Genomic DNA, 19,671 nt, shown 5'->3' with positions numbered 1-19,671 from the left:
TTATTTTTGGCTAAGTATGTGAACACCATTGGTTCTCCAACAGTTATCTGCTGTTTGTTTCTCTTGTTTCTTTTGTTTTATTTAATTGCTGTTAACAGCACAACCTAGCATGTCATTTATAGCTCCACTATTTTAAAGCTGCTTCATAGTGAATTAGTTTGGAGATACAGTCAATCTAAACTAACAATTCATCTGAGTATTTCTACACCAATGAAGTAAAAGCCATATTGCACTTGATTTTGTTTGCTATTTCTGTTCCCTGAACTGTTTAAAAGCATTTAAATGTTAACTTTATTTTAAGACAGGTGATAGGGTCATCATGGAAATTGTAGTAGTTTTTCTTGTGTGAGAAGGTTAATTGTTGCCATTTTCTGACTGTCCAGGCACCACTGGCTCTACCAAAGTTATTTGCTGGTTATTTCTCTTTGTTTCTTTTTTTTTTTTTTTTTCTATTCATAGGGAGGCTGAGCTATGCTCTGAGTAGTGCTGCCTTAGATATAGCTGAATAGTGAGTAGTGAATGCATTTTCATTTTCCCTTAAATTAGTTCTCCCAAACTTTATTGTTTTCCTGGTTTAACAGTTGATTGAAGTAGCCCTGGTACCAGAGGTGTAAGTCATCCCTGGTGAAACAGGAAAGTCATCCCAGGCCAACTCATACTGGATGATGCCTAAATACCAAGACAAGATACCTAGCTTAGCAAACTGTTAAAGCCAATTATCTTGTCTTGGTTTTTAGGCATCATCCTTCATTTATTTATTTATTTATTTTATTTTACATTTGTTGACCGGGCTAGTTTAGCTGGATGCATGTCCATTTTCAGTAGAGGCCCGGGGAGAAAAGCTCCAAAAATAAAAATAGAAATAATAATAATGCATACATACTTTGAGTAATAACCAATAAAAATAGCAAATGATAAAATGTGCAAAAAGTAAAAAAAAGTTATTACATAAAAAAGCAGTTGTTACAAAATAATATATATATTTTTTTTACAAAATAATTAGTCTTAGCAGGAATAGAATTTGCAGTAGGAATCAAGAGTATTGTACATACGGTACAATATCCATGTAAATGTACATATTCTTTATGATAACATGATATTATGTTTGTTTAGGAAAAAAATGATAGAGTAAGGAATAGTTGTGGTTCAGAAGGAGAGAGGTTAGTCAGGCTTAGTACAGGAGCATAGCCAGTGTTTCTTTAGGAATAGCTTTAGATTCTTTTTAAAGAGTGAAAGAGTACTTTGTGATGTTAGTTCAGTGGGTAGTACATTCCATAGCTTTCCTACAGAGTTAGAGTATAGGGAGTCGCCTGCTGAGTGAACAGATCTTGAAGTATTAAGTGGTTTATCTGAGGAGCGTAGGTTCTTTTTATTATTATTATAAGGAGTAATGAGGGTAGAGAGTATCGGGGTGTGGGTGGGTTTATACAGGGCCTTGTGAACTATGGGGAGCTGTAGAAATTTAAGCTGATTGTGAAATTCTAACCAGTCTAGTTGTTTTAGATTCAGACAGTGATGAGTTTTGAAAGGGGAGCCTGTGGGAAATCTAGCAATGTTATTATAGGATGTGGCCAGTTTGTTGAGGTTGTTTTTAGAAAGGTTAGTATATATGGGGGAGGCATAGAATAGAGTTGAGATTAAGTGGGTTCTGGCTGTAACAGTCCTAGCTACTGGAGTAAGAAAGGGCTTAATTCTGTAAAGGGATCCCAGTTTTTTGTTCACTGATTTGATTGTGTTGTTTATATGGGTATGGGTAAGAGAGGCTTATCTCCATGTTTTTAAAATATTTACATCTCTCACAGTCTGCGCTGTCATTTGGTAGAAGCAGTGGACCAGCTGATAAGCATATAGCAGTTGCTATGCTACCGCAGAACACCTAATGTGATCATACTGACTGTTGTTGCCAAGTTACCATAGGGTGGAGGACTAGGGTTACTTGTAGCACTCAGTGGTTAGATGTAGACTACTATAGTAGACCCTGATGACTTATGTACAAATGATTTAGGGTGAAATTCTTTACTTTAGATAGTAGATAATCTAGCAGTACTTAACTGAAAAGACAGAATTTGTCCATCTTGCACAAATGGTAATTTTACACAAATACTTTGTAGAGTTACATCCAGTTCCACAAAGGTCACTTGAACACACACCGTAGAATAACTACTGAATACTGTAGCTTTTTTAGACTACAGAATAAATTATAACACTAACACTGAACTACTAATGTTATAGAGCTAAATTTTTGGGTTAGAGATGATAGTCATTGATCATAATAGCCAGTTTTTGTTATCACAGAATGATCACCAATCATTAGGACAGCACTGCTAATTTTATACAGCTCATTTATGGAGTCAAAGGTGTTTGCACAGCTCAGATACTTACACACACCACAGAGCAGTCACTGGGCACTGGCTACACTATCTTTAGCATGTAAAAGCACAGCAGACACTAAGCACTAACACTAAATGTAACAATAGCAATTTCTAGGCACTGGATCCTAAATAATGCAGTCAGCTAAAAGACATACAGTGTACCCTGGTAGGATTAACACAAAATTTCAGTTAAACCCACTGCTTGGTTATACATACAAGAAGTATGTGAGGAATTAAGCAGAATTTATCAAGCATTATGAATGGTTGTGCTTCACCTATTGGCTACTATCTGGCTACCTCTAGTGCTGGTCTCACTGCAGCTTCATACAACTAGGAATCAGAGTTCTTTAGCACTTCTCTGAATGATACGGTTACCATTTCAGGGGAAACCTATTCAGTTTTAATTTTGGACTATGGCTCTTTGTTGAGCTGAGCTGCTGTACAAGCTACCCGGGGCAACTACCAGAAGAAGGCTACATCAAGCCTGCAGACACTTGCAACATCTGGGACCAAACTGCTGATCACTAAAGAGACTGTGACTTACTTCTCAGTAATCTGCTTAAGATTAGAGATACTGCTGTACTCCTAGTGAGAAAAGGAGCAAAAGGACTTTTTCTTCTAGCTGTGCACAACTGTCATGTATTACTAAAGAATTGTTTCTATTGTTTACAGATCATGCCACCTTTTTGCTTCCAATAATTTTAAGTTAGGTTTATCTGTTCAAAGCTGTCTACCTTTTGTGATCAGAATATGAAGTTTGTGTAATGTGTGCTTTATACATTTATTTATTTTATATGTATATGTATATATATATATATATATATATATATATATATATATATATATATATATATATATATATAGGACTGGACACTAACCAACTATCCCAAGCAAAATTATACAGTAAGCTGTCTCCCAGATGACCTAAGTGATCATCTCCCCACCTTCCTACTCCACAAACACTCTAAACACCCCAAACCAGTTGTATACAAAATAGTACGAGATGACCGTAACCTTACCCCACAATACCTAAATACAGTCCTAAGCCACTGCAACTGGGAGCCACTACGAACACTAGGGTTAGACCACGCAGTAAAATACTTCAATACTACCTTCTCTAACATTCTTAACAGTCTTGCTCCCAGCAGAAAGATCAGAGTTAAGGCCAACTACTCACCCTGGCTAAATAAGGACACTAGAGCCTTGCTAAAAGCCAGAGATAAAGCCTGGAAAATCTGGAAAACTGACAATAGCCCTAGCTCCAGGCAATACTATCAATAGCTTAGAAACAAGGCCAAGGCTGAATTCAAAATAAACAAACAAAACTATTTTCTTACTGCCTAAAGCAAATATTCAAAGAATCCACAAAAATTCTGGCATGCCATTAACTCCCTACTAAAGCCAGGCAAAACCACTACTCCAACACCCAACTCTACAGACAATACCCTAGACATAGCTTCTCAATTTAATAACCATTTTACTAAGTCCATCTTAGCCATGTCCAGTCAAATAACCAAAAACAGCCTACCTCAACTGCAACCCAACTTATCCCACAGTACCCCCTCTTTCAGCTTATCGCCTGTGGCCACCTCAACTATCAAAAAACTCCTTCTAAAACTCAAACCAACCACACTGGCAGCTGATAACATACCTGCTGCATACCTAAAAATGGCTAGTGACTCCCTATCATATCCTGTCTCCATCCTAATCAACCACTCCATACAAGAATCCTACATACCCAAACTCTGGAAAGTATCTCACATCATTCCTCTCCATAAAGGAGGTAACTCCTACGACTTCTCTGACTACCATCCTATTGCCATCTTGTGCCCCCTATCTAAAATTCTTGAGAAATGCATCCACTTGCAGGTGATGACATTTCTTAGCACACACAATCTCCTATCTACCACACAACATGGTTTCCGTCCACATCACAGCACTACCACTGCCCTTCTGTCCTTCACTAATCATATCAACCTTCACAGGAATGATAACAAATATATATCAGCCATTTTCCTAGACCTCTCAAAGGCATTTGACATGGTCTCCCACTCCATCCTACTAGACTTCACCTCTTCTACTATTGCCTGGTTCAGAAGCTGCCTATCTGACAGGCAATAATCTGTCCAATGGAAAGGAAATCTGTCTCCACAACTTCCAACCATCATAGGAGTTCCATGGGGCTCTGTACTGGGCCCACTACTATTTTCTGAATTCATAAATAACCTCAATAGCTCTACACGGCATGCCACACTCATTCAATATGCAGATGATTCATCCCTGATCTGCTCCGCCTCATCTCCAACCACCCTACAAACACTCACTCAAGATACCTTCAACTCTGTAGAGAAATGGATCTCGGGTATCCAACTAATTCTAAATCCCAAAAAGACAAAATTGCTACTATTTTCCTCATATATATCAACCCCCCCCCTCTCCTTTACCATAACATCTAAGGACAGCACCACCATCTTCCCCTCTAACCACACCAAACTTCTGGGCATTGAAATTGCTCATAATCTTCACTTTGATGTCCACATCTCACATACCATAAAACTAGTACACAAAAAGCTAGGCTCCCTATACAGGCATAAGTCCTTTCTCTCACAAAAAGCAAGAGTCACTCTTGCACAAAGCCACCTCCTCTCAACTCTATTATACGCAGCACCAATCTTTACCCAAATCAGACAATGTGACCTAGACAAACTAGAATCATGCTACAATAAAATAGCTAAGTTTGCTACTAACTCAGCCTATAGAACCCATCACTGTACTGCACTAAAAGAACTACAATGGCTTGAGTTACCACAGCTACTCAACTATCACCAGCTGGGTACAGTCTACAATAGTCTCAAATACCCTGAAAAAACCCTCAATATCCAATCTACTTACTGTCTACACTGCAAACTGGTACCTCAGATCTAGTGAAAAATCTCTCCTCTCCATCAACAAGGCCAATAATAACACAGGAAAGCACTCTACTCCCACACTGTTGCCAGAAATTGGAACTCTCTACCCCATTACGTGTCCACTGCCCCCTCCATCTCTATATTCAAAAACTCTTTCAAATCACATCTCCTTAGTACCTGGTTATGTCCCTGTATCACATAACCTTACCCATACTGCTATTAACTCTCCAAATTGCTCTCTGATTACCTGCTTGATCTCGGATCACCTGCCTGCTTGTTCATTTGAAAAGTTGAACTTTTAACTGTAGAATTTACTTGATATATTTTCTTCTCTTAATAATGTATAACTGACATTGTCATTTTACTTATTTTCTATACCATCCTTTATTTGGAGTGTTTTTGGTTATTTGTTGTTATATTACTGTGTTCACCATATATGTTGTAACCTGTTTACTACATCTTATTTGTGTATTATGCTTGCTGTAATGTTTTTGTACAACTAGATGCCGGAGCTTTTCTCCCTGGGGCTCCACTGAAAATGGACATGGTCCAGTCGTAATTTCCCGGTTAACAAATGTAAAATAAAATAAATAATAAATAAAAATAAATATTACATTTTTCTTTTCTTTTCTTTTTTAAATCCCCTCTTCCGCTCCACAGGACCACTGCCTGATGGCGCCACTATTTGCATCTAATTAGCCCAATTTGTTATTCTGGGGTGGGAGCCATTTATCCCTGTGCTAGCTAAGAACCCTGAAGCCTCTTCACTCCTGCTCAGGAATCCATGTCAGCTCATCTATGATAGCTGGATGGTAGGGAACAGTATTGTTAAATAAACTCCCCTTCCCTCCTCTAGGCAGATCATTTGGGAAGAAAGGAGGTGTGCTACCTACCACACACCTTCCATTTCCCCTGCTCAGTAGAGGGACTCCTGCCCAGTGCAGCACAAATCAACAAAACATCTACAGGTGGTTATATACCCCACCACTGCTAGATGTTGTCAGTGTGTTTCCTGAGAATGAGCAAGGTGGTATCAGCCACTAAATCTCATCCTGCTCTATCTGGTCTCAGATGTCTGTGCCACTAATCAAACATGGGCTACCTGGACTGAAGTCAGGGCTTCATTCCTGTACTCCAAAGGGCTGGACTCAATATTCCCTTCTTACTATATAGCGTTTACATTGCTGAAAAAGTACTGTGACTTTGTTTTAAGAACAACGTGTATAAACATAAGAGTTTCATTATTCTGGAGTAATACAGTAAGATGCTACATTCTTTGTTTGAGTTGTACTGAAAGGTGTATCTAAGCAATTTCAGTCTATACACAGTTAAACTTACACTCCCCTTTTTATTACAGCTGATTCACAAATTGGCACCATACTCTAGTTTTACTTTTTACAGTACTGCATCCACTATTTTAGTACAGTTTCCTTTCAATGTTATTTATATATATAGATATATAAAAAAAAAACATTTTCCACCAAAACTAACTTTTGGAACTATACTGTTCCTGAAATATATTTCTTGAAAATGACATTTCTAATATAGCTGGAAGGTATGAATCATGTTTTTCTTCACCCGCACTGATACTGCCCACGTCCTCATGAGATTATTGTTATACAGAAAATGTATTGTAGTCATACAGGAAACACTGCAGTTTTATTCAGTAACGTGTTCAGCCCTAAAAATATACCAGCACAAAGCCTTAGTCTAAACCACAATGTGAAAAGAGAAACAAAAGTCATGGAAAATCTGGCAGCAAAAACAGAAAATTTGTTTGATATAAAGCCACTTGTGACATAGTCCAGTGCCAGCAGTAACATTTTAATTTGTATCATACATCTGTAATGTATTTCATATTCTGAAACTTGCTGCAGCTGTGGGTTTTGGGGATGATTCCTAGATAATCTAACATCCTGACCTGCAGCAATACTGACCATTTTAGCTTTAAATGTTAAAACATCCTCCTATTTTCTGGATGGCCTAGCAGCCTTGGCATTGTTGGAAAAGTCCTTTCAGACATCCCATTTTATTGTTTTTTAATTTTAATGCATTTGGGACTACTGATTGACTGGAACAAAATCGTGAATACCAGTTCAGGATGGATTAGAACCCTGGACTATGTTTCTACTGCTATCCTTCTTCCTATGCTTATACTACTCAAATGAAACTTCTACTGTCCTGTGGCGAACCTGTAAGTGTGATTCTACCAGTATTTTACACATTAAATCTAACAGAAAATATACAGACATTCAAGAATAAATAATTTTAGTATTATTTTATGAAGCAGCATGGAAAATGATCATAGTTCTGCCAGTATTTTTTTTTCTTATCCTTCCACTGGACATGGACCAGTGCCTCCTCTACTTTGTGTCCAGTCAATACATTCATTTCCCCCAGAGGCAATGGCCTGACTTCCCAGACTTGGACTCTGGAGCCCATTCGCTCCTAGTCCAGGTCACCCTATCAGACCATTTATTCCCCAGGAGGTGACAGTTGGGCACAAGGAAGTAAAGCAAATACCTGTCCCTGGTGGAGTTCCTCTCCTTTCCCTCAGAAGCCTCCTTATCTCACATTAGTTGCTTGGTCCAGGGAGGAAATGAATGGACTTTACCACGTCTTTCACATTCTCCACAGCACACAGGCTACTAGCATTGTGTGAGCATAGCATCTTCTATGGATGATCATCTGCTGGTTGACCAGCAAGTGTCTCCAATGCAGCAGGCCTGGCCACCTTCCTGTCCGCAGGGTAAATGTGTTGGTGTTAGCTGCTCAAACTCACCTCCTCTCACTGGCTGGTCCCTTAGCTACCATTGCTGTTAACCAAACATGGCTTGTCTGGGGCATATGTTGAAATATGATAATGTTTGACTACTGAAATATGGCAACCATCATCAAAACCATAAGTAACTTACGTTTTTACAGTTACTTAAAGTACATTCAGCAGTGCCAAAAATATTCCAGTTGAAAACCTTCCATCATCAATTGACTGCTGTAGAGATTCTTTTGACTCCTATCTCATATCCCATGATCAGCCCTTGCCATCCACAAAGTTTAATAGTAAAGTATGGAATGGAAGTAGATTGCCAGGTCTTTCTTCTGTATCACACACACACACACACACACACACACACACACACACACACACACACACACACACACACACACACACACACACACACAATTTAGAGTCACTAATCCATCTAAACATGTCTTTGAGAAGTGGAAGAAAACTGGAGTACTCTGAGCAAGCCCACATAAACACAGGCAGGACACACAAACTCCTCATTGAAGTCATCCCAGCAGAGAACTAACCAGAAAATCTCTTACTGTGCACTGACAGTGCTACTCATTGCACCACTGTCACCCATGAAAACTGTACTTGGTATCTAATATTTAAAAAAAAACACTAAGCAGTCTAGTAGTATACAGAGACAAATAAGAATCTCAACACTGCTACTCTGGTAAAAAATAAATAAAAGGGATAAAAATCAGAAAATACCAAGTTTCTGTTTTGAACAAGACATGACTGGTACTTCCATGTTTTAAGTGTAGAAATTGTAGCGTTAGTGAACCAAGTTTGATTTTAGATAATGTAACTACACTGCCTCTTTTGTTGAAGGTTAATTGCTTCTTGGCAGAACTCACTGTATTTATCTACTGACATGTTTTGCTTTGATGTCTTTATTCAAACATAGTATTACTTTATCTTAACTCTCTGAAGTCTAGATGACCTAGCTTGTGAAAAGTCTGACTTTCCTTGCGTCTTAGAGTGAGGTAATTCATCAGGGAAAAATGTCTGCTCATCAAAACTTTGTGAGGCCATAATAATTGAAATGGTAAATATACTTGCCACAAAGTGAGCTACATTTTTTGCTTTTCAGAAAATGTTTCCCTTTAGAAAATTATTTAATATTCACTTTTTTATGCTTGTCATCTCGTGACATTAGTTTGCAGGCACTGCATCAATAGCCAAAGATCCTTAACCTAAATGACCAAAGCTAATGTTGCTGCCTCACCTCCATTCTCCATTTTGAGTGGTTCTGTGGCCACATAATTTTGTACTAGTTTGATCTGACTTTGGTGGCACTAAGTATTCTATGCTATTCTCTGTTTTCTGCTTTCCCTCCACTTTAGTACTCCTGCTACACAGCACCTCAGCAAACTGAAAATCCATCAATCCAGCACACTGAAACTACCACAGAGCTGCTTCACAGTGAAACTACCCTAGAGCTGCATCACACTGAAACTACCCCAGAGCTGCAGCACAATGAAACTACCCCAGAGCTGCATCACACTGAAACTTCCCCAGAGCTGCAGCACATTGAAACTACCACAGAGCTGCATCAGACTGAAACTACCACAGAGCTGCTTCACAGTGAAACTACCCTAGAGCTGCATCACACTGAAACTACCCCAGAGCTGCAGCACAATGAAACTACCCCAGAGCTGCATCACACTGAAACTTCCCCAGAGCTGCAGCACATTGAAACTACCACAGAGCTGCATCAGACTGAAACTACCACAGAGCTGCTTCACAGTGAAACTACCCTAGAGCTGCATCACACTGAAACTACCCCAGAGCTGCATCACAATGAAACTACCCCAGAGCTGCATCACACTGAAACTTCCCCAGAGCTGCAGCACATTGAAACTACCCCAGAGCTGCATCAGACTGAAACTACCACAGAGCTGCATCACACAAACTACCCCAGAGCTGCAACTAATTCTACTGAGTAACTTGCAGCAGAGAGACTGACTGGCAGAAGTGTGGTGTTAGAATGATTATCACTCTACATTTTCTGTATTGTGACAGGTGTGTGGTTTTGGAATATTTTTGTTCTTTATTTTCAGCATTGTCACAAGAGTGTGGTGTTGTGGACTGATTGATGGAATTTATTTTCTGCACTGTAAAAGTGTGGTGTTGGAATGTCTTTGCTCTTTATTTTCTGCATTAAAGCAGGAGTGTGGTATTGAAATGGTTGTTGCTATTTATTTTCTGCATGAAAGCAGGAGTGTGGTATTGAAATGGTTGTTGCTATTTATTTTCTGCATTAAAGCAGGAGTGTGGTATTGAAATGGTTGTTGCTATTTATTTTCTGAACTATGGTAGGAGTGTGGTATTGGAATTATTGATGCAATTTTTTTTCTGCATTGTGACAGCAGTGTGGTGTTGGAATGATTGTCGGAATCTATTTTCTGCATTATAGCAGGAGTGTGGTGTTGAAATGGTTGTTATTTATTTTGTGCAATGTGGCAAGATTGTGATGTTGGAATGAATGCTGCATGTATTTTCTGCACCGTGGCAGGAGAGTGGTGTTGGAATGACTATTACTCTTTATTTTCTGCACTTCTTAATAAAGCATCACCAGTCTTAAAGCTATGCAACTGCAGGAAAGTCTGAGATATACAGTGCAGCATTCACAAGGTTATACACGAAAAGCAGATCAAAATTAGAGACAGTTACAAAAGGAGCAAGTTATGTGATTCAACTGTTATAGGTGTAGTTTGCTGTCTTTCTGTTGTTTGAAACAATAGATGAAATATACTGTTGTAGGTAGCTTTGTTGCATTTGATAATTGTGTATGGAGGTGAGTAGTCATGGCCTTTGTGTTATTAGAGCAAACGCCTTTATTGGAGTAAGGATTTGTGGCCTTTGTATCATTGGTGGAAACAAGATGAAGTATATTACCATGGACAATACTGTCACCATTCCTTACTGGGAAGGTTTACTACCTTTATATTCTTGTTGGAAATTAAATGTATGATATTCCTATGGACAACATTACTTGCATTTAGTTAATGAAATGTATATGTTTTCTTCGGGTCTATATTAGATCACTGAACGCTTAAAAAAGCGAACGGTGATTGATCGAACTTAGGTAAGCGAAAGCTTACAATCTCGAACTGTCAGAACAGCAATTTTTTTCCTAGGGAAAAAAATCACTGTTCCAAAACACATACACACAACACAAGCACACCAAACAGCAATCCACACAAATACACCTAAAATCTGACACCTAACCCTACACTAAACTATACACACACCACTAACTATCCAGTTACCTTAACCCAAACCCTAACCCTAAGGTCCGACACTATCGCACACTCACCTCAGCCGCTCCCTAACCCTAACTCACCTAACCCGCCCTAACCCTCACGTCCACACAATCGCACACATACCTAACCCGCGCCCTAACCCTAACTCACCTAACCTGCCCTAACACTCACATCCACACAATCGCACACTTACCTGAACCCAACCCATAACTTTCCACCACAGCACTGAAAATACCGAAGCAACAGAAACGGACAACCAAATTCTTTTCCTAGGAAAAAATTTGGGTTTCTGTTGCTTCAATATTTTAAGCTTTCGCTCACATAAGTTCGATCAATCACCATTCGGTGATCTAATATAGACCCTTTTCTTCAGTGCTATTCTCATTAATGGGAGAAAGCAGAGAGCTGATGCTTTAGTCTATTTGAAAATAGCTAAAATACCTCATTCTAGATAATGCTGCTTGTATTTTGTCAATCATGTCTACTGTTCCCAGTGTTGGTGTGGTGAATAGTTGCCTGGATATTAGCTGTCTTAGTGTGTGACACAAGCAGAATATTTTACTCTTGACAGTAATCTTTGTATTTATTTCATCACACATTTGTACTATCCTAAAGAACTGCGATTATGTGGGTGGAAGGCTTGTGACCCTTTTATTATTTCTGGAGACAAGCAGAAATACATTACTGTAGACATCACTGCTTGCATCTGGTTGCCATGCATGTGTATATAGGGGGTGCTACCTTTATGTTGCTGTTACAAACAAGCTGTATTTCATAGTGGTATGACAAATAATTGGTGCACTAGTATATGACACTCAAAGGTTTGAACAATAGTTCACAATGAGCACAACAACCAAAAATTAGAACTCGTGTCAGATGTTAAAGTATTTTTGCAGTGGGAATTTGCCTCCTTGCATCCCAATGCAGAGGAACTGTGCACCCCACATACTTGCTACATACATATATCACCTCCAAGAATGCTGCATCTTACATTAAGGGTAATTTTCAGAAATACTGCAATCACATATGCAGTGCATACCAAAACAGAGTTGCACATTAGTGATTGTCAAGCACTACTGTGCTGATCTTCTGTCAAGCTTTTGTTTTACATTATCATGGACAGTGTTGCTATCATTTGATTGGTCAAATGTGTCCACTCTCCCCAATACTACTTTCCTCACTGAAAGATGGGGCAGGACCCGTTGCCTTACTGTGATTGAAACAAGCTGAAATACATTACTATGGACAATGTCACCTGCATTTGGTCAGTCAAACATTATTTGTTATAGCAAAATGCATTGTACTTATGGTATAGCATTGTAATTATTTGGCTATGGGGGTTGTACTCCTTGTGGTATTGTTGAAACAAGCTGACAAACATTACTATGGACAGTGTTACTTCCATTTGGGTACCATGGAAGGAACAGATGTAGTTGCTGCCTTGTTATTCAAAACATGCGGCTTGCAGTCAGTGAGTCAGACATACCTACTTTCTCAAGTGTCAGTGTCATACCTGGGTGATGGTAAACTGCTGCCTTAATATTACTGTAGGAAACAAGCTGAAATTCATGACTATAGACAATACCTCTTGAATTGGGTGAGTCAGATGTGCCCTCTCTTCCTAGAACCAGTGCCATTAATGTGTGGAAGGATGTTTGATGATTAATGTATTTCATATCAGCAGAGATACCCTACTATTGTCATTACTGCCTACATTTCATTACTCTATGGATGTGGAATATCAACTGCCTTACAGATACTGCTTCTAATGAGCTGAAATGTGTAAACTACAGACAGTAAGAGTTACATTTGGTCAGTCAAACATGTCCATTATCACAGTGCCACTGTGGAAATCAGGTGTAGGGGAGCAGGAATTTTTTTGCCATACTGTATTATTGTTTTTCCTTTCGTAAGCCAATCAGATATTTCTCTTCTGCAATTTCAATGTCTTTATGTGGAAGATTGGGGTTGTGGATTTGGTGCTAAAGTTATTGTAGGAAAGTAGTGCTGTGTTTGTGTTCAAATAATGCAAGATGGAATACATTATTTTGGAGGAAAAGTTTGCTGCCTTTGCGAGTTTTTATTCATTTTAACCATCATTTATTTAATTAATAATATCAATAGTGAATCACCATGCTTTATTTTGTAAAAACATAAACTTTCTCTTCCAAGGATCCATGTAGTACCCATGTCTATGACCACATAACTGTATAAGTGATGGATCAGAGAATGATACATTATTGTGTGTATGACATTCATATAATCAGTGCAGTGCGTAAGTTTAAGTGTGATTTGTTTTTGTACACAGCAGTTCTGACTGCCTCTTTTGCAGTGCCATTCATAAAATTTTATTTTCTTCCAGAACATATGTAAATCAATAGCATGTCACTTCTAAAACGTCTCCAGCTGTGATTCATACATATACTGCTCCCAGTACTATTTGAGTAATGCCACTATGACCAATAGGTCAGCATCTTATTAGCATCTGAACTGAACATTACACACCTGCAAGTAACCTTGCTATTACTGTTCCACCTACCAGCCCACTCAGAACAGACGTATAGGGACCAATCTACATGCACATTCACATACTGGCATTCAAGTACCTTCTTATACACAGACACAGACTCAGACACACACACACACACACACACACACACACACACACACACACACACACACACACACACACACACATACACACACACACATACATACACACACACACACACACACACACACACACACACACACACACACACACACACACACACACACACAAATTCAGACAGATGTAGTCATGCCCCTACGTATATACAAACATACACAAACAAGGCTTCACAGTTCTTACCTGCTGCAGTGATAACATCACCACACCTGCCATAAGAACATGTGAATGCCATCAAAAGATGTCTTACATTTTTTCTGCTCTGCTCCCCAAGAAGCATGGCAGAGCTGTTCTTTGAATGGTTTTACTATGCTATTCTGATTTAGGCAAAATATTTCAAGGAAGGGCCACTAGCCTAGTATGAGTAACCTGATTAACAAAGAATAAATAAAAAATAAAATGAAAATGTGCACACGGCTAATTAACATTAGCCACACCCCTTCAACAGTAAGAGCAGAGTAGCACTACGGGCTGGAGACTTCTTACCATTACAACGCTACAGTAGTCTCTGAATTACTCTGACACAATGCATTGAAAAACAGCAAAGCCGGACCAACAAAGTCAAGAGAAAATAACTTTAATAACACTTCAAATAAAATTCCGCAAAGCTTGCAGGTATAACCCTTCCTCAGTGCAGTATAGAACTAACTAATCAAAGCACTCCTTTTAAATACCAAGAAGACACAGCCAACCTATCAAAATGCTTAGTTAATTACAAACTTATCTCCTTAAAGCACTGCATTCTGAATGCAAGCTTAAGAATGATATTACTTTACAAAAACATTAAAAATCCAGTTAAAACTTTAAAATAAGGTAATTAGAAGTTCATCTGTTTTGCTTTTAGTACAGGTTTGAGGCTGGTAGCTGCATTCAGTCCTGGAATTTTGTCTGCATTTAGTTTTAAAATCCATTTATACTCAGCAACTTCAAACTTATTGTTAGTGTCATAGTGTCACCCCCTCTTATACTTGCGATACCTTACATTTAAACTTATGATTATATCAGACATGTGTTCAGTAATTCTAATTTTCAATTTTCTCACAAATTTCTCCACCTAAAATGCTGAACACTCTGAGCAGGCAGCACGGTAACCTCTTTATAACATAGTCATTGCTTCAAAATGTTCTTTCTTTTGTATGCAAAATGTGGTGTATTTCCTGTCATATTACTTAATTCAGGATGTGCACTTAGAGTTGTCCAATTATTGTGAATTATTTTTGAACACCCTTTGTCTTGATGTTGTAACTAGTAATATACCTGATGACACTACTGTCAGTGCGTTGCTCTCAGCTCACTCACCATATTATTCTCACTACTATTTCTGAAATACGGTTTAGCCAGACTAGTTCTTCTGTTGACATAGTTTTTAGCTTCATTCAAAAGGTTATATTTATAACATCTTGTCTGAAATTCTTGATACATTTCTAAGACTTGTTTATTATATGTTTGATCATTTGTGTTAAGCCTACTCATTCTAAAATGCTGGCTTCATACAATCCCCTTAAACACATGTTGGGGATGCATACTATGCCTATGCATTAATCTAGTCACATGTATTTCTTTCTAGTGCACACGTCTCTATATTCATATCCTCTTTTACAATGTTAGTATCCAGAAAGTTGATTTCATTCCTTGCAAATTTCATTTTAAACTTAAGAAAATTAGTACTGTTGTTAACGTATGTAATAATTCATGTAGGTTTTCCTCACTACCTCACTAACTGAAAAACACAACATCTACAAAATGCTTATAAAAAGATACAAACTGAGTTAAATAGTGTGAATCACTGTATATATTAACGATCTCCCAGTTATTCAATGCTAAGTTTGCATATGTATTTGCAACTGATGTCCCCATTGCCACCCCGGAGACCAGATGAAAAAGCTCGTGCTCAAATATAAATACATTACTACTCAAAACTACATCTAAAAGGGAACATATGGTTTCTATATATCTTGCTCCTAAGTCACTATTGGAACACAAAAATCGTCTTATGGCTTCTATGCCATAATCATTTGGTATTACTGTAAATAAAGAAGTGATATCCAATGTAACAAAAAATAATCACTCTGCTGATTAAATTCATGCCATTGTCTCAGTTTATACAAAAAATCTTTTGTATCACTGATATAACCTCCTACCTTCTGTAAATAAGGGTTCAGAGTATGTTTTAATTATAAAGAGAGGGGTTGTGTTACCCATCCAACACCCGAGTTAATAGGTCTCATAGGTGGATTTTTAAGATCTTTATGAATTTTCAGGAGCCCATATAAAAAGGGGTGAGAGGATGTAAAACAGATAAATAATTAAATAAATCCAAAGAAATGCCATCCATAATTCATATACTGCACTATCAACCTCATGTATAATCTCACAGAGCTTATTACTTGTTATTTTCTTAAAAGTTTTTTCATCATTTAAAAATTCTTGCATACTTTTTTAAATACATACCTTTGTCTAAAATCACAATTGTACTGCCCTTATCTGTCTGCTTAATAACTATCTCAGAGTTATCTCTTCATAAATGAAGGTTGCTTTTTAAATTTAAACAGATTCATGTCACATAATATATTCAGTGACTTTTAGTGTGTCTGCATGACTTCAAAGCAAGCTTCTACTTTCATAAAGCAGAGTGAAAATGTTTCTGGAAACAAATGAACAGGTTAGTTTTATATATTAAAATTCTAAAGGATGTGTAAAGAAATGAACATATTTTCCTATTCAGAATATTTTTTCATACAATATTTTATATTATACTGAAGTGTTTAATTTGACAAATGTTACAAAGTATACCTGTTCATATGAAAGTTTCATGTTCTTTCTATTCTCTGCTCTCTCTCTTCTCAGAGGCTGGATGTGATATTTATGATTAGTAGTTTATGTTTAAGAAAGCCTTTACTTATTTGAAAGGTTTGAAATAACTATCTTTAATATGATTAGCTGAATCTACATATATATATTTAAGCCCTTAGATTTACTGCATTTAGCTTGCTTGTTTCTGTTTTAATTAGATGTTCAAAATGTTTACCTTAAAAGCCTTGTCTTTTCATGCTGTTTTGCTATGTTACATCTATAGCTTAGAAGAATAGTATGGCTACATAACCTAACAGAGTCATTAGTAAAATATTCAAAAAGTAGATTTAAAATTATATGTATGCACATTGTTGTACATTCAGTCCAATATATATGATGCTGTTTAAGTTACTATTTAATAATATAATTATACTTTATTCATGTATATTAACTAGTGTTAAAACCTTACAGCTTATAATATTTCATTTTGAATAGTTCCTGTACTATTATTATCTAGTTAATAGATGCATCTCCAGACTGATTTGTTTTTCATTTTGAGATATGGTTACTTGGTAGTTGTTTTTTTGCTTTATTTGAACTATAACTAAATACTCATTCTACAGGTATTAGTGCTTTTATCATACTAATGGTCATGTTGATTAATGAAATTATCACTAAAGTACTAAAGAAGGTTCAGTAGATAGTGCATGACTATTATCTTTAGTTCAGTAATGCTATGCTTATTTACTTATATTATAATGTTACCAGTTGGTTTTGTTATACTTATATATGTTATCTTACATATCTTATTGTATTACTTCTTATGATAGAGTGTTCTAGTTAAGCAGAGTGTGATTTATTTATTATTTACTTGTTTCTCTTCTTGAAATACTTGAGGAAATACATTTAATCACTATAAATTTCAATTTAAGGATAGGAGCTTTAGATTAGTATTAGAAGTAGGGATTAAGCATGTTGGACGCCTTGAAATTAGTTAATTTTGTATATATTTTTAGTAGTATTACTCGGACTTTATGTTATGTTAGGCTTCCTTTGAGTAATTTGTATTCTAACTTGAGGTTATTATTATCTATAATTACAATGTTTTTCATGTTCTTCTGCTCTTCCTTTATCACAGGGGATTGGTGGGTAGCACTAGGGTTAGGATAAAGGTTATTATTATACATTTCATGGTTCTTAAAAACTTTTTCTTTTTTTTCAACAAATGTTATTTGATGACTTGCTTGAATACTTAAAGACTGTTTTTCTTTTATTTTTTTTTCTTCTTATTTTTAATGTTGTGTTGGATTTGCACCTTGAGTTCACTTTTATAGCATCAATAATGATTATACTTGTAGAGTATGCCTGTTGACATAATTTTAGATTCTTGGAATGTTAGAGGCATTCAAGATAAAGCGAAAAAGTCACTATTATTTCATATGATCTTTAAATCACAGGCTAACATTTGTTTTATTCAAGAGACTCATATTTCACGTATTGATTGGAATAAAGAGTTAAAAAAAAATGGATCAAAAAGATTATAGCTTCAGGTGACTCATCTAACTCCAGAGGTGTAGCTATAATCATTAAACAAAAATTCATTGGGAATATTATTGATGAGAAATTTGATGATGCATCTATTGCTGGTTTGGACAAACCCTTATTAATTTTAAATCTATATGGCCCATGTAATTCACAACATTTGTTCATTTTAAAATTTACAATATTCTTGCATCCTATAAGGATCATCATATTATAGTGGGTGGTGACTGGAATGCAGTTATAAACCCTGTAATTGCCACTGTCACCTATAATCTTCAATCTACTCTGGCTCTAAATGATTTGATGACAGAATATAATTTAATAGACCCCCTCTGCACTGTTAAAAATATAAACAAGAATGATATATATACTTATTATTCTAAGTGCTATCATTCGTGGTCCAGATTAGACTTCTTTCTAATTTCAGATTATATTTCAAAATATATTGTGGACTTTACTACAGAACCCAGATTCTTTTCGGATCACTCAAGAATTTCACTAAAATTGAACATAAAACCCAATATCAAAAATAAAACTATGTTTAATAAGTGGACCTTAAATAATAACTTATTGTCAAATGAAGATATTTGCAAACAAGCTTCAGAAATCCTAAATGAAATGGTGAATAGTCTTGAATCATCAGACATTCCTTATGACAGCAAGATTAAGAGGTTTATTTATTAGTAAAGCTGCTTTTTTCAAAAAACAATACTTTAAGAAAGAGGAATTCTTAAAATCAAGAATTTGGAAAATCATCTTAGTCTGAACTATGATGCTACTTTAGAAAAGATTGTCAGAAAGATTTAATTCTGCTTCACCAAAATAACCTCTCCTTAGCTGAACAAAAGCTACTTGCTTCATATATTCAGAGGGGCCCAGGTTCCATCTAAATTGTTAGCGAGAATTATTAAAGTTAACTTCAGAAATCCAAATATTACATCTTTATCTTATAATAACAGATTATATAATACTGATGAAGAGATTATTCAACTTTTCACCTCTCTTTACACTGAGTTATATTCAGGTTCTTCTAATTCTGTTAAAGATAATCACTCAAAACTCTTTTTAGACTCTTTGCAGTTCCTTAAACTTAATGATACTCAGCAAAACTACTTTCTACCTTCAATAGATAATCTTAAATTGGGTAAATCTCCGGGACCTGATGGTTTTACTCCAGAATTTTTCAAAACTTTCAAATTGGTAGTTCTTCCCTTTCTATTTAAAGTTTACAATCATATAAGAGTTAATGATATCTCAGATATTCATTGGAACACATCCAAAACCATTCTAATTCTAAAAATAATAAAGATAAATCTGACCCAGTAAA

At 36.5% G+C, this 19,671-nt stretch overlaps 1 protein-coding gene across 3 annotated transcripts in view; it reads right to left on the bottom strand.

Annotated features, from left to right (window-relative positions):
- Window positions 1–19,671, bottom strand: part of LOC122799279 (EMI domain-containing protein 1-like) — a 1,823,504-nt gene that overhangs the window by 519,409 nt on the left and 1,284,424 nt on the right. The gene's annotated exons all lie outside the window — the stretch shown is intronic.

The sequence above is a fragment of the Protopterus annectens genome, chromosome 4.part0, assembly GCF_019279795.1.
Source record: "Protopterus annectens isolate FY-2018-M chromosome 4.part0, PAN1.0, whole genome shotgun sequence".
NCBI lineage: Eukaryota > Metazoa > Chordata > Ceratodontiformes > Protopteridae > Protopterus > Protopterus annectens.
Note: the sequence above shows the minus strand (reverse complement) of the source record. Positions and strands in the feature narration are given on the sequence as shown.